Genomic DNA, 24,591 nt, shown 5'->3' on the forward strand with positions numbered 1-24,591 from the left:
GTGGATCTTAGCTTGCTGTGCTCCATGAGGGTGGGACCTACTGAGCCAGACAACTTGGCTCCTTGTCTTCAGCCCTCCTTCCAGGGAGTGAAGGGTTCTGTCTTGCAGGCATTCCAGGTGTGCCTGGGGTGTGAAAGAAAAAAAAAGCTCCTGCCATTAGCTCCATGTCTGCCCAAATGGCTGCTTAGTTTTGCTCCTGAAACCCAGGGCCCTGATGGCATAGTCACTGGAGGGAATCTCCTAATATGCTGGTTGTGAAGACCATGGAAAAACCACAGTATCTGGGCTGGAATGCATCATTCTTCTTGGTACGGTCTCTCATGGCTTCCGTGGCTTGGGGAGAGAAATCCTTGGACCCCTTCTGCTTCCTGCGTGAGGTGATTACCCACTTTGCTTTGGCTTGCTCTTTGTGGGCTTCACTCACTTTCCAACCAGTCCCAGTGAGATGAACTGGGTACCTCAGTTGTAAATGCATAAATCACCCACCTTCTCCATCGATCTGACTGGAAACTGCAAACCGGATCTGTTCCTATTCAGCCATTTTGAAATGTGAGAATTTCCCATAGATTTTTTTTTAAAGAAAAAGGGAAAAATGTGAAAGGAAAATAAATCTTTAGCTCAAAATTATTGAGCTAAAGAAAAAAGTCAAGCTGGAAACTGGTTAGGGCAAACCTGCCTTCAATTCTATTCAGAGTCATCCTGTGCTGAGATAAATTGATATCTGACTGCCTCATTTGGAAAGACCAATCAGAAAAATGAATGCAACTGTTTCTCTCTTGTCTACCTATAACTTTGAAGCCTCCTCTCCAAGTTCTCCCATCTTCACCTTGAGTTATCCCATCATTTCAGACTAAACCAATGTAAATCTTAAACACATATTAATTATGTCTTATATCACCCTAAAATGTATAAAACCAAGCTGTGCCCTTGCCACCTTGGCCACAAGTCATTTGGATCACCTGGGGATGTGTCACAGGTGTGCATCCTCAACCTTGGCAAAGTAAACGTTCTAAATTAACTGATATCTGTCTCAGATTTTGGGGGTTCGCAAACTATACTCCGAGGTTATAGTAAGCAAACACCATAGTTCTGATACAGAAATCATAACACAAAACCAACCTCTAACCTGGAACAGGTTAGAGAAGGTTGCAGGCTGCACTCTTACAACCATCTGATCTTTGACAACGTCTATAATTAGAAGCAATGGGGAATGGATTCCCTAGTCAATGAATGGTACTAGGATAACTGGTTAACTATATTCAGAAGAGTGAAATTGTAAAACTTCCTTCTAACATATTTTAAAAAAATCAACTTGAGATGGATTAAAGACCTAAATGTAAAACTTAAAACTATAAAAACTGTAGACAAAAGTCCAGAATATAGTATTCTGGACGTAGGCTGTAGCAAAGGTTTTATGATCAAATGTTGCATGTTCTCACTTATTTCTCATATCTAAAAATCAAAACAATTAAATTCATGGATATAGACAGTGGAAGGATGGTTACCAGAGGCTGGAAAGGGTAGTGAAAGACTGAGTGGCATATGGGAATTATTAGTGGATACAGAAAAATAGAAATAATAAAACCCTGGTGACCATAGTCAGTAATAATATTTACAAATAACATAAAGAGTGTAATTGGAATGTGTTTAACTTAAAGAATGACTGAGGGGATGGATACCCCATTCCCTATGACGTGCTTTTTTCCTATTGCATGCTTCCATACCAAAACATGTCATGTATGACATAAATACTATGTACCCACAAAATTAAAAATAAAATATAAAAAATAACCATCTTCTTTGTAGTAAACATTAGAGTTCCAAATATAAGGCTGGAGATCCCCATGAAACAACATACACTCTTTTGCCTTGAAGAGTTTTCTCTTTTCTCTATACATAGGTATTTGGAGAAGCTGACATTCTGGAACACTGACTTCCAACACAGCAAGAGGGATAGCCACACATATAAAATATGAGGACAGAGCAGGACTCACCAGGGCATTCTGTTGAAGAAGTGAGCAAGCCAAATTAAAATTATTTTTTAAACTAATTAATTTTAGCTACTGAAAGGTCTATGGGACATTATCAGAATTTCTGTAGGACCTAAGACTTCTTAGAATGTGAACTTGAATGAGATTGTGATCATTATGGAATAATTGCTGTAAAAACCCAGGTTGGTGTTGGCCACATATGACTACAACACTCAGATGGGGAGAACTAAAAAGTGTTTGACAAGTTCCTCTAACGGTGGCAGTAAACTTAGTGCCTTTCAGTGTTCTCCTTTTTGCTACATACTCACAGACAGCGAGAGACACCTGGCACCCCCACATCACTTTCTTAGCAATCAAGATCAGCATCCCACCCAGAATGAATTCTGGCTGTGGGATAATATGGCATACACAGAGAGATGTTTGGCATTTAGTAATATCTGGGTGAGAGCTTTCTAAGCTCTTATGAAGTGTATGATGCATAAGGTCCATTTCTAAATACTAGAAACATCATGCTGTGAAAGCACACGTCTACAGTTAAGATGATAATGCTATGCAGAAAAACATGTGGCAATGTAATCACCAGTCTTTACTTTTTCAATGGCCTTGCACATGGCTGTTAGTGTATTGCAGAAGTCCAATGTCAGTAGTTTATATTTCCTCATTGTGTCATCAGCCCAATACAAAGTATTGTCAAAATTACACCTGGAGGTGCTAAAAGGAAAATAATCTGAGGAAACATACATTTTCAGTCTCAAGTTCCAAAGACTGGTCATCAAAAAGTGTGTGTCTATCTTGGCTGTCACCTTTACTAAACTGTAGTGGTCTGAGGTGTGAGAAGTGAACACTGCAGAGTTCTGGTTGCCCTTGTGAGGTTTGCTATCATAAACTTTGTCAAAGGAAGTATGCCTGATTACAGAAATGAATATTGTTCCCTGGCCATCAATATAGAATCCTGGGTCATACTTCTCTTTACATTTAATAATAGCTTCTGCTAAATTTGTGATGTTCTGTGGGATTGTATCACTTATATCTAACATTGGAAATGTGATGCAAGACACTTTCACCAAAAAGGCTCTAGTCACGCCAGAGACAACAAATCCTGGATAGATGTATTCCACGTATCTTATTGTTCTATAAGTGAGAGCTGTCACAGAATAATCATTTTGGTCTTCAAGGCCAAAAGAAGCAGAAAAATTCCTCATGGCACTTTGTTAGGTAAATGTTTCTGAGATCTCTTCATCTAGTTTTTGAATTCTCTACAAGAAAACATGATAAAAGTACTTGGTTTCAATTTTCATTGTATCACCTACTCTCATCTCAGAATGTTGACTTTTCATTTCTGAAATCCAATATACTTAGAGTCATAAGGCAAATATTTAGCTATTTCAAATATGTTGCCTAGAACTATTTGTGGAGGTAATTTACCAGGTTTTAAATCACCTGAATTGTGACATTTGTTTCCATGTTTTTTAGACACAAGTTATCGTTATGTTTACTATACACAAACACAATCTGTTCTAGTCTTCATAGTATGGAACCATATTTGTCTATAAAGAACCCGCACAATTTATACTCTACTGTGCTTTTCTGTAGATGACCTTTACATATGTATCCACTCCCCCTCCAGATTTTTGCCAATATTTGGTGGAAAACTGCTTTTTCTTCTATCTTTCTCGCTCTTGTGGCCATGACAAATGCCATTTGCAAGAAGCAGTCTAAAAGTACTGGACAAATATAATATCCATGCACTACTCTCTAGATATCTTCATTGAGTTCTTGTTATACCATCCTTTAGCTCATCACAGAATGAAAAAAAAATGGCTTCTGCTTGAAAATATCAAAATCCAACATAAAAGAGGCATCCAGAAAGTTCATCACTGTTTAAAATCAATTTACACTTACTAATGACTCCAGAACGCATTTTCTTTCTGTAACTTAAGAATGTAATAGACAGCAACTGTATTAAAATTCTTTCAAGGCATTCTACAGTGATTATGGAATCACACCTTTCTATCTTGACAGAATAATTTTGAATCATGTATTAAGCCTAACATGACTTGGCAAACTATAAATCTTCATTTGTATGCTATTCATTGTCATCTTGTAAAATGACATGCTAACTAATTTTGCTGGCAAAAACCGAGAACATTTACATTTTCATCATGCTTAATTTACAGAAGTTTTCATTTTCTTTTCCCACCCAGTGGCAAAATTTCATGACTCTAAAGCACTTAAACTCTCATCATATCATTTTTGTAAAGAAATAACACAAAGCAATAAGATTTTTTAAATCAACTAGCAGGGAATTTGTAATTTATGTATTAGAACAACCATTTAATTTGTTCTCTTTTATCTGCTGCAATGCTTTCCTAAGAACATTAGATTTGCTTTTTTATGATGTGCTAGTACATAAACCCAGGTAAAGAAAGAAGTCTGAGGCCTCATTTAACATGGGCTTATATTAGTTTTCTGGGCATTGAGGAGATCATAAAAACACCATCAAAACTGTAAGTTAAAGTGCATTGACTGAATTTTTAAAATAACAATGAGACAAAAAACTTACAATTTATTTTTGTTAAAACAAATGTTTTATAATTGTAGTATTTTCAAGAGACAGGGTCATACTGTTGCCCAGGCTGCAGTGATAGGGTGCAGTGGCTGTTCACTGGCACCATCATTTCACGTACATCCTTGAACTCCTGGGCTTAAGAGATCTTTCTGCCTCAGCCTCTGGAGTAGCTGGGACTATAGTTGTGCATTACTGCACTTGGCTTTTGTGATTTTCACCCAGTTGTCAACAGTCAAACCCTAGATAAGTTTCTTAGTAAGTCAACCATAGTTGAACTATTTTTTCCTTACCAACTCTGTAACTGATACTCCTTGTCATTATTGGATTCACTTTGAGATGCCCAGAAATAGACTCTTACTATGAGTGAAATCACATGAAGATGTTATCCGGGCAATCCTTGGTTGTCTTCGTGGAAGAAAGAATTTACACAAAAGACCAATTTGTAAATAAAGAAAAGTTTTATTAGGAAAGTACAAATACACTCCAAGACAGGAGGGGGCTGACCCTGCTGGAAACATCCCCATGACATTCTGCATTGTAATCTTCTATTGTCTCACTTATTTCTTTGCTCAGTTCTCACCAAAGTTTGGGGGATCCTCCCTTACTGTGCTTAATGCATGGGAAACATTAATCAATACGACTCCTACCTAATGGTGGCACTGAATATTACCACCACCCCAGGAAGGTATAGCAGTCAATTTTGTACTCATTGTGCCTGCTCAGCTCTCAGGAATTCCCCTTTGCCTTTTTTCCTTATCATGATCTAGTTAACAACATTCTGACAGTTCAAAGATGGAGGACTGAGCACCCAAAGAGGTGTTCTGGGGGATTCTTTCGAGCATGGGTACCTCCCCCTTGTGCCTGCTCATATCTGTCTACTCTTACATTTCTCCCTCAAGTGGTTGGGACCCAGAAACCTTTTGGGAGATGGGGCAGACGTCATTCTCTGTAGCTACTTCCTGCTGAAAAGGGGCATTGAGGGTCTTCAGGGTCCTTCCTCCTTGCATGCTGTCATGGTGAGGAGATTTTGACGATTGTTGTCTCTTAGAAGATTTCACTCGTGCTGTCCAGAGGAGACATATAGGGACTTGGTTGTCCTGGAGGGAAAGAGGTTGATATCCCCATCGCAAGACCATTTGAGGTCTGATGGTTTCTGGATGGGAGGAAATAAACTGAGAAGATTCAGAGAACAAGGCTCAAAAAGGAGAAGGAAGATAGAGGCCAGGGGTCCCAGGAAAGGGAAGAGCTCTGAGAATGAAGACAAGGTGACACCCCAGCAGAGCCAACTCTTAATATCCCTTTACCAAAGATGAGAGGCCTGGTCTATAAGATCTCTACTATGTTCCTGGAGCTGTTCTGATCTGTTAACCGAAAAATACAAGAATTATGTAAGAAATCTGAAAACTAAAGAAAAGAGATACCATAACTAACCTTTGACAAGTAGTTCTCCATTCTGATATTTGAAGACAATGAGCTTGATGTAGGAATCCTTAAGTCTTCTCTTGGATTATGTATTCTGTTGAGACCTAAACTGTCATTAAACTTTCCATTGCAAGGTGATTCTAGGACTAACATCATAGTATATGTGGCCAATAAACATCTGGTCTGTTCCTTCCCTAGAAGTTTGGTAATAAAATCTGCTAGAATTTCCTTCTGTAAGACTGCAAAAGATAAATGCTGAGTGTTTATATTTTTCCCAAATGATTTCTAATAATGTGTGTGCTGTTTAAAAAGTCACCATGAATGAAAGAAATACAGCACAAATGATGTGTCTCTTCCAAGTCCATCTGCTCTGAGCTCCAGCTGGCTTGGAGCTCCAATCACTCTGAGCTCCATTTTGCTCTGAGCATCATTTGCTCGGACCTCCATCTTACTCTAAGCATCATCTTTTCTGAGCTCCATCTTCTCCAAGCCCCAGCTTGCTCGGAGCTCCAATCACTCTGAGCACCATCTTTCTCTGAGCATGATCTACTCCAAATTCCAATGGCTCAGAGCAATGTTTGAAGTGCCAATCACTCAGCTCAATCTTGCTGTGAGCATCATGTTTCTGAGTTCCATCTTACACAGAGCAACATCTGCTGCAAGCTCCATCTTGCTTGGAGGTCCTTCTTGCTTCAAGCTCTATTTATTCCAAGCTCCACGTGCTCCAAGTTCCATCTTGCTCAGAGTTCCAATCACTATCTTTCTTTGAACACCATCTGCATAGACATTTATCTTACTCAGAGCTTCATCTAGTCAGAGATCCATTTACTCTGAGCTCCATCTTGCTGGGAGTTCTAATCACTCTATGCTCCATCATGCTGGGAGCTCCAATCACTCCCAGCTCCATTGTGCTCTGCGCAATATCTGCTCGGAGCTCATCTTACTCTGAGCAACATGTGCTCTGAGCTCCACCTTGCTTGGATCTATAATCACTATGGGCTCCATTTTGCTCTGAGCTCCAAAACCTAGCAACATCTCCTCCAAACTCCATCTTGCTTAGAGCTCATTTTTGCTCAGAGCTCTATCTACTCCAAGCTGCATCTTGCTCAGAGCTCCAATTGTTCAGAGCAATGTTCAGAGTGCCAATCACTCCGAGCTGCCTCTTACTCTAAGCACTATCTGCTCTGAGGTCCATCATATATCAGCAACATCTGTTCCAAGCTTCATCTTGCTTGGAGCTCCTTGTTGCTCAGAGATCTATCTTATCTGAGCTCCATCTGGTTTGAAACTTCAATTACTTCAAGCTTCATCTTGCTCTGAACACCATCTGCTTGAAGCTCCATCTGCTCTGAGATCATCTTGCTTAGAGCTCCCATCACTCTGAGCTCCATTTTGCTCTGAGCACCATCTGCTCAGAGTTTCATCTACTTGGAGTTGCATTTGCTTCAAACTCCATCTTTCTCAGAGCTGCAATCACTCCAAACTCCGTCTTGCTCTGAGCACCCTCTGCTCAGAGCTCCATCTTCTAGGTCCACCTTGCTGAGATTTCCAGTCACTTCCAGCTCCATTTTGCTCTAAGCACCATCTATCTGCTCAAAGCTCCACCTTACTACTGTGAGCAGCATGTTTTCTGAGCTCCACCTTGCTCTGAGCACCATCTGCCCTGAGCTCCACCTTACACCAAGCAACATCTGCTCCGAGTTCCATTTTGCTTGAAGCTCCTTTTTGTTCAGAGCTCTGTCTGCTCTGAGCTCCATCTTCTGTGGAGCTCTAATCACTCTGAGCTCCATCTAAAACCAAGCAATGTCTATTCCAAGTTCCATCTTGCTTAGAGCTCCTTCTTGTTCAGAGATCCATCTTGCTCAGAGTTCCAATGGCTCAGAACAATGTTCACAGTTCCAATCACTCCAAGCTCCATCTTGCTCTGAGCTCCATCTTACACCAGAAAACAACTTCTACAAGCTCCATCTTACTTGGAGGTACTTCTTGCTCAAAGCTCTACCTCCTCCTAGCTCCATCTTGCTCAGAGCTCCAATCACTCTGACCTCTATCTTGCTTTAAGTGCCATCTGCACAGAGCTTAATTTTTCTTGGAGTTCTGTTCATTCTGAGGTTCATCTTGCCCTGAGCACCATCTACTTGGAGCTCCAGATTGCTCTGATTACCATCTGCTTGGAAGCAATTTCTGTGAACTCCATCTTTTCTGAGCTCTAATCGCTCTCAACTCCATCTTGCTGTATTATATGCTCAGAGCTCCATCTTGCTCTGAGCACCATCTACTCTGAGCTTTGTCTTCCTCAGAGCTCTGACTAAGCGGAGTTCCATCTTGTTCTGGGCACAATTTGCTCAGAGCTCCATCATGCTCTGAGCACCATCTGCTCTAAACCCCATCTGCTCAGAGTTCGATTTACTCTATGCTCCATCTTGCTCAGAGCTCCAATTACTCTGGAGTTCCATCTTGCACTGAGCACCATCCACTTGAAGCTCCATCTCACTGTGAACAACATCTTCTCTGAGCTCCATCTTGCTCTGAGCACCACCTGCTTGGAGCGCCATCTTGCTAAGAACTCCAACCACTCCTAGCTTCATTTTGCTCTGAGCACCATCTACTCAAGAGTTCCATCTTGCTCTAAGCACCATCTTCTCAGAGCTCCATCTCACTGTGAACATCTTTTCCGAGATCCATCTTGCTCTGAGTGCCATTTCCTTGGAACTCCTTCTTACTCTGAACAACATCTGCTCCGAGTTCCATGTTGCTCAAAGCTCCCTCAGCTCTAAGGTCCATCTTCCTTGGAGCTCTAATCACTCTGAGCTCCATCCTGCTGTAAGCACCATCTGCTCTGAGCTCTATCTAAAACCAAGCAATATCTGCACCAAGCTTCATCTTGCTTACAGCTTCTTATTGATCAGAGCTCCATCTTCTCTGAGCAGCATCTTATTCAGAGCTCCATCTTGCTGTGCACTCCATCTTACACAGAAGAACATCAGCTCCACATTCAATCTTGCATCGAGCTGCTTCTTTTCTGAGTTTATTCTGCTCAGAGCTCCATCTTGCTCAGAGCTCCATCTGCTCTGAGCTCCATCTCGCTCAGAGCTCCGTCTGCTCTGAGCTCCATCTCGCTCAGAGGTCCGACTGCTCTGAGCTCCATCCTGCTCTGAGCTCCATCCTGCTCAGAGCACCATCTACTCTGAGATCCATCTGCTCTGAGCTCCATCTACTCTGAGCTCCATCTCGTTCAGAGAGATCTCCATCTCACTCTGAGCTCCATCTGCTCTGAGCTCCATCTCGCTCAGAGCTCCATCTGCTCTGAGCTCCATCTCGTTCTGAGCTCCATCCCACTCTGAGCTCCATCTCGCTCAGAGCTGCATCCTGCTCTGAGCTCCGTCTCGCTCTGAGCTCTGTCTCGCTCACAGCTGCATCTCGCTCACAGCTCCATCTCGTTCTGAGCTCCATCTGCTCTGAGCCCCACCTCACTCAGAGCCCCACATTGCTCTGAGCCCCATCTCACTCTGAGCCCCATCTCGCTCTGAGCCCCATCTCGCTCTGAGCCCCATCTCGCTCAGAGCCCCATCTCGCTCTGATCTCCATCTTGCTCTGACCTCCAACTGCTCTCAGTTCCATCTCGCTCAGAGCTCCATCTGCTCTGAGCACCATCTCACTCAGACCTCCAGTTGCTCTGAGCTCCATCTTGCTCTGAGCTCCATCTGCTCTGAGCCCCAACTTGCTCAGAGCCCCATATGCTCAGAGCCCCATCTTGCTCAGACCTCCACTTGCTCTGAGCCCCATCTCGCTCTGAGCCTCAACTCGCTCAGAGCCCCATCCCGCTCTGAGCCCCATCTCGCTCAGAGCTCCATCTCCCTCTGAGCTCCATCTCCTCTGATCTCCATCTCGCTCTGAGCTCCAACTGCTCTCAGCTCCATCTCGCTCTCAGCTCCAACTGCTCTGAGCTCCATCTCGTTCTCAGCTCCATCTCGCTCAGACCTCCAGTTCCTCTGAGCTCCATCTGCTCTGAGCCCCATCTCGCTCATAGATCCATCTGCTCTGAGCTCGATCTCGCTCTGAGCTCCATCTCGCTCTGAGCTCCATCTGCTCTGAGACCCATCCTGCTCAGAGCTCCGCCTGCTCTGAGCCCCATCATGCTCTCAGCCCCGTCTGCTCTGAGCTCCATCTTGCTCTGAGACCCATCTGCTCTGAGCCAAATCTTCCTCATTGCTCCATATGCTCTGAGCTCCATCTTGCTCAGAGCTCCATCTGCTCTGAGCTACGTCTTGCTCTGAGCTTCATCTGCTCTGAGCTCCATCTTGCTCTGAGCCCCATCTTGCTCAGAGCTCCATCTGTTCAGAGCTCCATCTCGCTCAGAGCCCCACCTCTCTGAGCCCCATCTCGCTCGGAGCTCCATCTCGCTCTGAGCCCCTTCCTGCTCAGAGCCCCATCTGCTCTGAGCCCCATCTTGCTCTGAGCCACATCTTGCCCTGGGCCACATGTTGCTCACAACTCAGTCTGCTCTGAGCTCCATCTTGCTCTGAGCTCCATCTGCTCTGAGCCGCATGTCGCTCTGAGCTCCCTCTCGCTCTGAGCCCCATCTCGCTCTGAGCCCCATCTCGCTCTGAGCTCCATCTGCTCTGACCTCCATCTTGCTCTGAGCCCCATCTGCTCTGAACCCCATCCTGCTCTGAGCCCCATCTGCTCTGAGCCCCATCTGCTCTGAGATCCATCTCTCTCTGAGCTCCTCTCGCCCAAAGCTCCACCTCGCCCAGAGCTCCACCTCGCTCTGAGCTCCACCTCGCTCTGAGCTCCATTTATCTTAGAGCTCCATCTGCTCTGAGCTCCATCTTGCTCTGAGCTGCATCTTGCTCGGAGCTCTATCTGCTATGAGCTTCATCTCGGTCAGAGCTCCATCTTGCTCTGAGCCCCATCTCGCTCAGAGCTCCATCTACTCTGAGCCCCATCTCGCTCAGAGCTCCATCTGCTCTGACCCCCATCTCACTCTGAGCCCCATCTGCTCTGAGCCCCATCCTGATCAGAGCCCCATCTGCTCTGAGCCCCATCTTGCCCTGAGCCCCAACTTGCTCAAAGTTGTATCTGCTCTGAGCCCCATCTCACTCAGAGCCCCATCTCCCTCAGACCTCCAGTCGCTCTGAGCCCCATCTCGCTCTGAGCCCCAACTCGCTCAGGGCCCCATCCCGCTCAGAGCCCCATCCTGCTCAGAGCCCCATCCTGCTCTGAGCCCCATCTCGCTCTGAGCCCCATCTGCTCTGAGCTCCATCTCACTCAGAGCTCCATCTCCTCTGAGCTCCATCTCCTCTGAGCTCCATCTCCTCTGAGCTCCGTCTCGCTCAGAGCTCCATCTCACTCTGAGCTACGTCTCGCTCTGAGCTCCATCCTGCTCAGAGCTCCATTTGCTCTGAGCGCCATCTGCTCTGAGCTCCATCTCGCTCAGAGCTCCATCTCTCTCTGAGCTCCACCTGCTCTGACCTCCATCTTGCTCCGAGCTCCATCTGCTCTGAGCTCCATTTCGCTCTGAGCTCCATCTGCTCTGAGCAGCATCTCGCTCTGAGCTCCATCTCGCTCTGAGCTCCATCTGCTCTGAGCTCCGTCTCGCTCTGAACTCCATCTGCTCTGAGTTCCGTCTCGCTCTGACCTCCACCTGCTCTGAGCTCCATCTTGCTCCGAGCTCCATCTGCTCTGCACTGCATCTGCTCTGGGCTCCATCTCGCTCTGAGCTCCATCTGCTCTGAGCTCCGTCTTTCTCTGACCTCCATCGGCTCAGAGCTCCGTCTTGCTCAGAGCCCCATCTCGCTCTGAGCTCCAACTGCTCTGAGCTCCATCTCGCTCTCAGCTCCAACTGCTCTGAGCTCCATCTCGCTCTCAGCTCCATCTGCTCTGAGCTCCATCTCGCTCAGAGCTCCATCTGCTCTGAGCTCCATCTCGCTCAGAGCTCCATCTCACTCTGAGCTCCATCTCGCTCTGAGCTCCATCTGCTGTGAGCTCCATCTCGCTCAGAGCTCCATCTCGCTGTGAGCTCCATCTCGCTCTGAGCGTCATCTGCTCTGAGCTCCATCTAGCTCTGAGCTTCATCTGCTCTGAGCCCCATCTCGCTCAGAGCCCCATCTCGCTCTGAGCTCCATCTGATCTGAGCTCCATCTTGCTCTCAGCTCCATCTGCTCTGAGTCCCATCTCACTCTCAGCCCCATCTCGCTCTGAGCCCCATCTTGCTCATAGATCCATGTGCTCTGAGCTCAATCTCGCTCTGAGCTCCATCTCGCTCTGAGCCCCATCTGTTCTGAGCCCCATCCTGCTCAGAGCTCCGCCTGCTCTGAGCCCCATCTTGCTCTCAGCCCCGTCTGCTCTGAGCTCCATCTTGCTCTGAGACCCATCTGCTCTGAGCCAAATCTTCCTCATTGCTCCGCATGCTCTGAGCTCCATCTTGCTCAGAGCTCCATCTGCTCTGAGCTCCGTCTTGCTCTGAGCTTCATCTGCTCTGAGCCCCGTCTTGCTCTGAGCCCCATCTTGCTCTGAGAGCCATCACGCTCAGAGCTCCACCTCGCTCTGAGCTCCACCTCACTCAGAGCTCCATCTGCTCTGAGCTCCATCTTGCTCAGAGCTCCATCTGCTCAGAGCTCCATCTCGCTCAGAGCCCCATCTCTCTCTGAGCCCCATCTCGCTCAGAGCCCCATCTCGCTCTGAGCCCCTTCCTGCTCAGAGCCCCATCTGCTTTGAGCCCCATCTTGCTCTGAGCCACATCTTGCCCTGAGCCACATGTTGCTCACAACTCAATCTGGTCTGAGCTCCATCTTGCTTCGAGCTCCATCAGCTCTGAGCTCAATCTTGCTCCGAGCTCTATCTGCTGTGAACTCCATCTTGCTCTGAGCTCCAACTGCTCTAAGCTCCATCTTGCTCTGAGCTCCATCTTGCTCTGAGCTCCATCTTGCTCTGAGCTGCATGTCGCTCTGAGCTCCCTCTTGCTCTGAGCCCCATCTCACTCAGAGCTCCATCTCGTTCTGAGCTCCATCTGCTCTGACTTCCATCTTGCTCTGAGCCCCATCTGCTCTTAGCCCCATCCTGCTCGGAGCCCCATCTGCTATGAGCCCCATCTTGCTCAGAGCCCAATCTGCTCTGAGCCGCATCTGCTCTGAGCCCCATCTTGCTAATAGCTCCATCTGCCAAAGCTCCATCTTGCTCTGAGCTCATCTGCTCTGACCTCCATCTTGCTCTGAGCCCCATCTACTCTGAACCCCATCCTGCTGAGCCCCATCTGCTCTGAGCCCCATCTGCTCTGAGATCCATCTCGCTCTGAGCTCCTCTCACCCAGAGCTCCACTTCGCCCAGAGCTCCACCTCCCTCTGAGCTCCATCTATCTTAGAGCTCCATCTGCTCAGAGCTCCATCTGCTATGAGCTTCATCTCGGTCAGAGCTCCATCTCGCTCTGAGCCCCATCTTGCTCAGAGCTCCATCTGCTCTGAGCCCCATCTCGCTCAGAGCTCCATCTGCTCTGACCCCCATCTCACTCTGAGCCCCATCTGCTCTGAGCCCCATCCTGATCAGAGCCCCATCTGCTCTGAACCCCATCTTGCCCTGAGCCCCAACTTGCTCACAGCTGTATCTGCTCTGAGCCCCATCTGCTCTGAGCCCCATCTCGCTCAGAGCCCCATCTTGCTATGACCTCCATCTCCTCTGAGCTCCATCTCGCTCAGAGCTCCATATGCTCTGAGCTCCAGCTCACTGTGAGCTCCATCTGCTCTGAGCCCCATGTCGCTCAGAGCTCCATCTGCTTTGAGCCCCACCTCGCTCTGAGCCCCATCTCGCTCTGAGCTCCAACTGCTCTCAGCTCCATCTCATTCTCAACTCCAACTGCTCTGAGCTCCATCTCGCTCAGGGCTTCATCTCACTCTCAGTTCCATCTCGCTCTGAGCTCCAGTTGCTCTGAGCTCCATCTGCTCTGAGCCCCATCTTGCTCAGAGCCCCATCTGCTCTGAGTCCCATCTTGCCCAGACCTCCAGTTGCTCTGAGCTCGATCTTGCTCTCAGCCCCATCTCGCTCTGAGCCCCATCTCCTCAGAGTCCCATCTTGCTGTGAGCCCCAACTCTCTCAGAGCTCCATCTCGCTCTGAGCTCCATCTGCTCTGACCCCATCTCGCTCAGAGCTCCAACTGCTCTGAGCTCCATCTCGCTCACAGCCCCATCTCGCTCACAGCCCCATCCCACTCTGAGCTGAAACTTGCTCTGAGCTCCAGCTCCTCTGAGCTCCATGCCACTCTGAGCTCCATCCCGCTCTGAGCTCCATCTGCTCTGAGCTCCATCTCGCTCTGAGCTCCAAATGCTCTGAGCTCCATCTCACTCAGAGCTCCATCTCGCTCAAAGCTCCATCTCACTCAGAGCTCCATCTGCTCTGAGCCCCATCTCGCTCTGAGCTCCATTTTCTCTGAGCCCCATCTCGCTCAGAGCTCCATCTGCTCTGAGCCCCATCAAGCTGAGAGTCCCATCTCGCTCTGAGCCGCATCTTGCTCTGTGCTCCATCTCGCTCTCATCTCCATCTCGCTCTGAGCTCCATCTCGCGCAGAGCTCCATCTCGCTCTGAGCTCCATCTAGCTCAGACCTCCAGTTGCTCTGAGTTCCATCTGCTCTGAGCCCCATCTTGCTAAGAGCCCCATCTGCTCTGAGCTCCATCTTGCTCAGACCTCCAGTTGCTCTGAGCTCCATCTCGCTCTGAGCCCCATCTCGCTCTGAGCCCCGTCTGCTCTGAGCCCCATCTTGCTCTGAGCCCCATCTTGCTCAGAGCTCCAAGTTGCTCAGAGCTACATCTGCTCTGAGCTTCATCTCGCCCAGAGCTCCGTCTGCTCTGAGCTCCATCTCGCTCTGAGCCCCATCTCGCTCTGAGCCCCATCTCGCTCTGAGCTCCATCTGCTCTGAGCCCCATCTCGCTCAGAGCTCCATCTGCTCTGAGACCCATCTCGCTCTGAGCCCCATCTTGCTCTAAGCCCCATCCCGCTCTGAGCTCCATCTGTTCTGAGCTCCATCTCACTCAGAGTTCCATCTCCTCTGAGCTTAATCTCGCTCTGAGCTCCATCCCACTGAGCTCCATGTTGCTCAGAGGTGCATCCCGCTGAGCTCCATCCCGCTCTGAGCTCCATCTTGTTCAGAGCTCCATCTGCTCTGAGCTCCATCTTGCTCTGAGCTCCATCTTGCTCAGAGATCCATCTTGCTCAGAGCTCCATCTGCTCTGAGCTCCATCTTGCTCTGAGCTCCATCTGCTCTGAGCTCCATCTTGCTCAGAGCTCCATCTGCTCTGAGCTCTATCTTGCTCTGAGCTCCATCTGCTCTGAGCTCCATCTTGCTCAGAGCTCCATCTGCTCTGAGCTCCATCTTGCTCTGAGCTCCATCTTGCTCAGAGCTCCATCTGCTCTGAGCTCCATCTTGCTCTGAGCTCCATCTGCTCTGAGCTCAATCTTGCTCAGAGCTCCATCTCCTCTGAGCTCCATCTTGCTCAGAGCTCCATCTTGCTCTGAGCTCCATCTGCTCTGAGCTCAATCTTGCTCAGAGCTCAATCTTGCTCAGAGCTCCATCTGCTCTGAGCTCCATCTGCTCTGAGCTCAATCTTGCTCAGAGCTCAATCTTGCTCAGAGCTCCATCTGCTCTGAGCTCCATCTTGCTCTGAGCTCCATCTGCTCTGAGCTCCATCTTGCTCTGAGCTCCATCTTGCTCAGAGCTCCATCTGCTCTGAGCTCCATCTTGCTCTGAGCTCCATCTGCTCTGAGCTCAATCTTGCTCAGAGATCCATCTCCTCTGAGCTCAATATTGCTCAGAGCTCCATCTGCTCTGAGCTCCATCTTGCTCAGAGCTCCATCTGCTCTGAGCTCTATCTTGCTCTGAGCTCCATCTGCTCTGAGCTCAATCTTGCTCAGAGCTCCATCTGCTCTGAGCTCCATCTTGCTCTGAGCTCCATCTGCTCTGAGCTCCATCTTGCTCTGAGCTCCATCTTGCTCAGAGCTCCATCTGCTCTGAGCTCCATCTTGCTCTGAGCTCCATCTGCTCTGAGCTCAATCTTGCTCAGAGCTCCATCTCCTCTGAGCTCCATCTTGCTCAGAGCTCCATCTTGCTCAGAGCTCCATCTTGCTCAGAGCTCCATCTGCTCTGAGCTCCATCTTGCTCAGAGCTCCATCTGCTCTGAGCTCCATCTTGCTCTGAGCTCCATCTTGCTCAGAGCTCCATCTGCTCTGAGCTCCATCTTGCTCTGAGCTCCATCTGCTCTGAGCTCAATCTTGCTCAGAGCTCCATCTCCTCTGAGCTCAATCTTGCTCAGAGCTCCATCTTGCTCAGAGCTCCATCTTGCTCAGAGCTCCATCTGCTCAGAGCTCCATCTTGCTCTGAGCTCCATCTGCTCTGAGCTCCATCTTGCTGAGAACTCCATCTACTCTGAGCTCCATCTTCCTCAGAGCTCCATCTGCTCTGAGCTCCATATGCTCTGAACTTTATCTTGCTCACAGCTCCATCTGCTCTGAGCTCCATCTTGCTCTGAGCTCCATCTTCTCTGAGCTCTATCTTGCTCTGAGCTCCATCTTGCTCAGAGCTCCATCTGCTCTGAGCTCCATCTTGCTCAGAGCTCCATCTCCTCTGAGCTCAATCTTGCTCAGAGCTCCATCTTGCTTAGAGCTCCATCTTGCTCAGAGCTCCATCTGCTCTGAGCTCCATCTGCTCTGAGCTCCATCTTGCTGAGAACTCCATCTACCCTGAGCTCCATATTCCTCAGAGCTCCATCTGCTCTGAGCTCCATATGCTCTGAACTTTATCTTGCTCACAGCTCCATCTGCTCTGAGCTCCATCTGCTCTGAGCTCTATCCTGCTCAGAGCTCCATCTGCTCTGAGCTCCATCTTGCTCTGAGGTCTATCTTTTTCAGAGCTCCATATGCTCCAAGCTCCATTTTGCTCAGAGCTCCAATCACTGCAATCTCCATCTTGCTCTGAGCTCCATCTACTCAGAGCTCCAATCACCCCAACCTCCATGTCGCTCTGAGCACCAACTCCTCTGAGCTCCACTGTGCTCAGAACTCCAATCAGTCCAAACTCCTTCTTGCTCTGATCACCATCTGCTCTGAGCTCTATTTTGCTCTGAGACCATATGTTCGGACCTCCGTCTTATACTCTGTGCAACATCTGCTCCGAGATTCACATTGCTCTGAGCTCCATGTCACCTAGAGCTCCATCTGCTCTGAGCTCCATCGTGCTTGGAGCTCCATTTTGCTCAGAGGACCATCTTGCTCTGAGCATAATCTGCTCCATGTATGTTTTTTGAAGCACAATTCACAGTAGGAAAGACATAGAACCAATTCATATGCTCATCAGTGGCAGACTGGATAAAGGAAATGTGCTACATATATGCCATGGAATACTATGCAGCCATAAAAGGGTATGAGATCATGTCCTCTGCAGGGACATGGATGAAGCTGAAAGTCATCATCCTCAGCAAACTAACACAGGAAATAGAAAACCAAACATTAAATTTTCTCTCTCATAAGTAGGAGCTGAACAATGAGATCACATTTTAATAGTATTATATCCTCTGTAGATGGTCTGTTTCTCATAACAAAAGATATTTTGTAATTTTTTTCTCTCTAAAGGATTGTGGCTTCTTCTGCTGTCTGTGTAAGCTTAGGGTTCAGGTTAACTACCCCACCTTGTAATGACCTACTCCATGTCTACATGTGGTTGGTCTCTGTGATAACGTTTGTTCACAGACTGTTACCGTCTATGGGTCATTTGAGGGGAGGTGGTCTCACATAGTACTGCACCATGCAAATGACCAACTGAAAAAATTACTGAAACAATGTGTGTGTCTGGTTATTTCAAAGAATAAACAGTAGTCAGTTGAAGGAGATAAAGTTTTAGTAATGTCAGTGATATCTTAGATGACCAAGAATAATCCTGTGGGCCCCAAAAACATATTACAATATGGACTATGCAAGCAAAAATCTCACCCATCAGAAAAAAGCAAATGATGCTCTAGCTCAAATGTTAATTGTCCTCTCTTGATGTGTGAAAGCACACAACCAGCAGGAGGCACAAACATCTGGGAGACAAAGGCGGAGTGGGTGTTTCATGCAGACAGTTTCAGTGTGAGAAGGTGAAGTCGTCTGGGGATGGATGGCAGTGACAGCGACAATGTGAACTGACTGTACGCCACTTAAATGTCAACTCCAAAACAGGTCAAATGGGCCAGGCGTGGTGGCTCACACCTGTCATCTCAGCACTTTAGGAGGCCGAGGTGGGCAGATTGCTTGAGTCCAGGAGTTCAAGCCCAGCCTGGGCAACATGGTGAACTCCGTCTCCACATAAAATACAAACAATTAGCTGGGTGTGGAGGTGCACAACTTAAGCCGGGGAGGTGGAGGCTGTAGTGAACCAAGATTGCACTGCCGCACTCCAGCCTGGGCAACAAGTGAGACCCTGACTAAAAAAATTAAAATAAACAAAAAAATCCCAGGTGCAGTGGCTTACATCTGCAATCCCAGCACTTTGGGAGGAGGAGGCATGCAGAACACAAGGTCAGGAGTTTCCACCTGGGTCGGACGAAGGCTCTGTCTGCCTGGTACAGCTGCCCTGATGCTTACTGGGCCAAGAATGTGGACTGGGCTATATGTGCAACTGGGGTCAAGCAACCCCTCCTGTTCTCTTTCCATTCTCCCTCATTACACTGTCTGCAGCCATAGGAGAGAGAGGACTGCAGGCATCTGGGCCCTCGCACAAAAAAATATTCTTAACTGTGAAACTCAGCTTTCTCCATAACAACACTGAGTGCCTACTGTGCTTCCACAAAAAAGGAATGATCAGAACTGGCCTCTGCTTTCAAGAGGATTATGGTCCAGCTGAAGAGGACACACATGCAGGAGAACAAGTGAAGCCCTGAACTGTGTGGGCTTGAAATAAGCTCAGTGGAAATGTTGTGGAATAGCTAGACCAGATTCATCTATGGGGGAGGAAGGACTTCCATGGGCCGTAAAAACAGGTAGGATACAGAAGGAGTAAAGGAGAAGGAAGTTATCCCTAGCTCTAGGCCCATGTGAGTGAAGGCCAAGAAGCGCCACTCCAAGATGAGATCCTTTAATCTCTGGCACTGCACACAGGCTTGGGACACATTCCTAAGCCTGCACCACAGCATGCAGGCACACACACGCTGCATATCTGGATATGTACCAGTACCCTGCAAGCCTCCTCAGAGCAGGGGCTACACCGTATGCCTCAGCATGTCCCCAGCACATGACACAGTGTCTGTGGCCAGGTGGACACACAACGTGCCCGTGCATACACAGAGCCACTACTTTTAAACACCACCTGTGTGCAAGGTACTAAACAAGATACCTAATACATATGATCTTTAATGCCAATGAGTGGGGTGGAGATTATTACTCTAATTTACAAATGAAGAAATCCAGAATCAAGACAATCAGTTGATCAAGATCACAGTCGGTCTCAGGCAGAGCTGGATGTCACACTCCATTTGCCTCTCAAATCACTCCTTTCCTGTGCTATGTTATAGCAAAAGCCTACTGCTCTGAGGAACTCAGCTGTGGCATTTGCTTATCAGGGCTACCCTTTGCCTTTGACCCTGGTTCTCATCATCTAAGCCAGCTCACCTGGAACCTATATGGATTCATTAGAATTTGATCCAGCTGCATAAGTAAAACAAAAGATAATAGTGGCTTTATTTATTTTCTCACATAAAAGATGTCTGAAGAAAGACAGTCCTGGGGTGGGATGGCAGCCCCACGGTCATCGTGTCTCAGGCTTTTAGCTTTTTGCTTTGCCATCCTCAATGCTTGATTTCCATGTTATGGTCTAAAGTGGCTACTGGAACTCCAGCCATTACAACTGCATTCTGAGAAGAAGGGAGGGAGGAAGAAGGGAAGAAGGAGAAATGAAGGGAGGAAGGTAGAAAGGAAAACAGAATCCTTTTCTTACTTTTTTAAAAAAAGACTTCCTTAAATGATAGCTTACAGGGTAATTTATCTCTATCATCGTCCACAACTTACCAGGTCATACAGGAGACTGGAAAATCTACTATTACAGTGTAGGTAGCAATGTGCCTTGAAAGGTTCAGTTACTAAGATAGAGGGTTGGGATAGGCAGCTAGCAATTTTTCTTATACTAACATTTCATTATTATTTTTTAAGTGTCTGGGTGTCGCTGGTCCCAAAATCTTACAAGCAAAATTAATAATTAACATTAGAGCTTTTTTTTTTTTTGAAGTATCATTGCAATCTTAAATTCAGCAGGAAACAAGCAAGTAAGTATGTGAAATAATGATTCCAGCCCCCACAACCTTCCTAGTATTCCCATGAACAATATTCATTGATTCCAAGCTACACATTTAAAACATACAAAAAACTGTTCTGAGGCCAAAGAACAGCATGTGTAGTTTGGTTGGCTGCCACCAAGGGATGAGAGAGCTTGTGCATGGTCGCGCACGGTGAACAGCAGGTCCACACACAAGCTGAGCTCACTGGAGTTGGGTGTATTTGTGTATTTTCCCTCATCCTTTCCAACATCCCCAAGGTAAGTTATACAAAGAAAAAAACACTGAATTTAAAATATTTCACTATGAAATATTACACTGAATCTATGACTTTATACTCTTAAAGCACTGCAATTCTTCAAACAGCCAGTAGAGACAGAAAGGTAAAGCTGGAATGACCTTAGAGATTGTCCAGGCTGGGTGCCTCCTTTTCCAGTGAAAGGGGGAGGTAAAACAGCCTGCTCAAGCTCAAGAGAGATACCATCTCTTGACTCCCAGGCTTGCTCCATTCTAGTCCCTTTGGGGCAGCGGTTGTGTCTGAGGGACCCCTTGGCATTGGAAAACTCCACAGAACAGCCACCAAATAATTCAGTGACTGTCAGTGAAATCTAGAACAAAAACATGGAATGAGCATTTTTCCCAACACCCTTGCGATTAAGGAGAGACACGGGTTCTTCAGAGCTGTACAGCAGCTTTGATGCCCCAGGGTCCATTCCAAGTGGCCCAGCAGGGATGCTGGACAGAGTCACCAGGGCAGGTGTGGCCTGAACTCCAGAGCAGCTCATAGGCAGTGGAAGCACTAGCAGGATGCTACAGAAAACATCAGAGGGATGTGGGGGAGGTGTTTCCTCTTTCTCCACATCACCAGCCTCTTGGTTCTCAATGAGTTAGTTCTACATTTCTCTGGGGTGGCGGGGGGGAGGTGTAAGAATACAGACACCTGGACTTTCCTCCCAGAAATTCCAAACTAGAAGGTCTGGGTAGGGGCCAGAAAATTTTATTTTTACCATGTGTCCCTGGAGATGCTGAGGCAGCCATCCTGCTACTATCTTAGGACAAGTGATCAGGAAGCTCTGCACCGGATGACTCACAGAAAGCCCTACCACCATCCCAGTGCTGCTGTTGTCTGGGAAGACTACTCGGTGAAGAGTTTGTGATCCATCCTCCCTTGCTATAATTACTGGACCCTGTGATTTGAAGTTCTTCCTCAGCCTCAGGCTCCCCTACCTCCCACTTTCAGTGTCTTCTCTTCCCTGGTAATGGGAAGCCAGTCTTCCTGTGCTAACCCTCCACAAACTGGAAGCCTATTACTAGGTCACCTGTCAGCCTCTCTGTCCCAGTTAAATAATCCCCATTCCTCTCATCACTTATCCATTTTCCTGTTTTCCAACCCAACAATCATTTCCTCGCTTTTCTCTAAATGCTCTCCAAGTTCTCTCCAGTCCCCCTGCACAAGTTGTCTTTGTTCCTAATTCTTCCCTTGAACAGTTTGTGTCTTGTGAGACTAAAAAGAAATTCCTGCTCCAAAAGGATTTGAAGGCTATTTTGACAAGATTAATTTAAGAAACCTCCCTGCAGCATCACAGCAATCCAGGAAAGAGGGCAGGTTGCATAAGAAAGTCTAAGGAAGGTAGTACAATAAATACTCAATTGTTTCCATGGCAACACACTCCAAAAGTTTTCTGGATGCCCACACAGGCAACAAGGTCTGAAGATCCACCTGCTGGCTCACTGGAAAGCCAGGAAGGATGGCTTAGCTTTCCCTCCATTCACATGGTAGAGATCAGGGTAGGCTGGGACTACCCAACAGACCGAGGAAGTGGGATTAAACAGAATCCAATGTGGGAACCAGAGAGCAAAGAAAAGCCTTCTCAAGGGGATATGAAAAATCAGCCAGGCAAGGTGGAAGGAGAAAGAAAGAAAGCGAGACCAAGAGTAGAACACAAAGCAAGACAAAGTTCAGTGGCTGCTGCAGACCTATTTTCTCCAAAGAACAGAAAGGGAGAAGATGGCAGAGAGAAGAGAGGGCAGCAGAAAAGGTGGAAATTGAGTGAGAATCTGCCTTCCCAGACTCGGGGGTCCAGAAAATACAGCACGTATACACCATGAAATACTATGCAGCCATAAAAAAGAATAAGTTTATGTCTTTTGCAGGGACATGGATGAAGCTGAAAACCATTATTCTCAGCAAACTAACAAAGGAACAGAAAACCAAACACTGCGTGTTCTCATTTGTAAGTGGGAGTTGCACAATGATAACACATGGCCACAGGGAGGGAAGCATCTCACACCGAGGCCTGTCAGGGGTAGGGAGAAAGGGGAGGGAGAGCATTAGGATAAATACCTAAAGCATGCGGGGCTTAAAACCTAGATGACAGGTTGACACATGCAGCAAACCACCATGGCACATGAGTACCTGTGTAAAAAAACCTGCATGTTCTGCACATGTACCCCAGAACTTAAAGGAAAATTTAGAAAATATTTAAAAAAAGATCAGCCTGGGCAACATGGCAAAACCCTGTCTCTATGATATATACATAATAATCACAATAATTAACTGGGAGTAGTAGCACACACCTGTACTTCTACCTACATGGGAGGCTAAAGTGGGAGGATCATGTGAGCCCAGGTAGGCCAAGGCTGCAGTGAGCCATGATCATGCCACTGCACCCCAGCCTGGAGAAAAGAGTAAGACACTGTCTTGAGAAAAAAAAAAAGATGGAAGAGGAAGGTAGGAGAGTCAGGAGAGAGATTTGAAGATGCTGCACTGCTGCCTTTGAAGATGGAAGAGGGGCTATGAGCTAAGGAATGCAGGCAGCCTCTATAGAGGTTGGACAAAACAAGGAAACAGATTCTCCCCCAGCATCTCCAAAGGAATGTAGCCCTGATAATATCCTGATTTTATCCTACTAAGATGCATTTCAAACTCAGACCTCCAGAACTTAAAGATAATAAACTTGTATTATATTAAGTGGCTAAGTGAGTCACAATCGGCTATAGCAACCATAGAAAACTAATATAAAAACTAATAGAAGCACAGTCATTTCCCATTACCCACAGTGTTGCTTTCTGCAGTTTCAGTTCCCTGAGCACATCCCAAAAATATCAGATGGAAAATTCCAGAAATAAAACGTTCAGTTTTCATTTGCATCCCATTCCAAGGAGCATGATGAAATGTTACACCATCCCAACTGCCCCACCTGGGGCCATCAATCTCCCTTTGTGTGGCCAATCCACACTCTCTATACTACCAATTCTGTCAGGCACTCAGTAGCTGGCTCAGCTATCTGATTATTGCAGTACATGCATGGGGCAGCAGCGGTGGCAACCCTGGACACTGGCCCCAGTAGCATGGAACCCAGGACCAGATACTGCCACAGTCAGCCCACAGGTGCGGGAGGGCAGGAGGCACTCAATCACAACTCTGCGGCTGCACAGTGCCCAGAGCCTGCAAACTGGTGCTCTGGGCCAGGGCCAAGGAAAAGTGAACCCTAGGGTGGGATGGCGGTACACTCCGCGATCCTCATGCCCTCAGGGAGCAGCCCCGCCAGAATCTGCCATGGGCTCAGCCACAGTTGCCACCTAGAAATGGCACAGGTCAGTATCAGTGGTAACCCCTGGCCCTGTCCTCCCCCACCAGCAGCAGGAATCCCAGGGCCAGATGTCACCATGGCGCCTAATTTAGGTGGTCAGCGGCGCAGCTGCAAGGGGGCGGAAACCGGTGCTCAGCCTCATCCCAGGGGATGCAGTGGGCCCAGAGCCCGCAACCTCACGTGTTAGGATTGGGCAAAGGAAGCACAGATCTTAGGGTGGGGGGAGGTGCCTTGGGTGACCCCCAGGCTGTCTGAAACCAGCCCTGCGGCCTCCTGTGCATTCTGCTGCACCTGCCACTTATAGATGGCATGCGGCAGCAGTGGTGACAACCCCTGATCCTGCCCACCTCCACCAGCAACACAGACCCAAGAGCCAGACCCTGCTGCGGGGCCTAAATCAGGACCCGCAGCAGGAGGAGGACTGGAACTGGCACCCAGCGCCATCCCAGTGGCTGCAGAGTACCCAGTGCCCACAACCAGCACCCTGGACCAGGGACAAAAAAGGAACAGAAGGAGGGCGGGAACCGGTGCTCAGCCCCACCCCCGAGGCTGCACAGCGCCCGGACCCCACACTCTGGGCAGGGGCAAGGAAGATGGACCCTAGACAGTGCACTGGGCAATTCTTGGGCCATCTAGGGCCAGCCTCTGCCTTGGGCTCAGCTGCAGCTGCCACCGGCACATGGACATGCAGCAGCCACAGTGACAACCACTGACGCTGCCCACCGGCACC

The 24,591-nt window shown here is 47.8% G+C and overlaps 1 protein-coding gene across 1 annotated transcript in view; it reads right to left on the minus strand.

The window, feature by feature from the left end:
* TMEM87B (transmembrane protein 87B) overlaps positions 1-24,591 on the minus strand; it is a 158,093-nt gene that overhangs the window by 116,999 nt on the left and 16,503 nt on the right. The gene's annotated exons all lie outside the window — the stretch shown is intronic.

Source organism: Aotus nancymaae, unplaced genomic scaffold, assembly GCF_030222135.1.
Source record: "Aotus nancymaae isolate 86718 unplaced genomic scaffold, 86718_ANA_hifiasm-v0.15.2.pri h1tg000155l, whole genome shotgun sequence".
NCBI classification, from domain to species: domain Eukaryota; kingdom Metazoa; phylum Chordata; class Mammalia; order Primates; family Aotidae; genus Aotus; species Aotus nancymaae.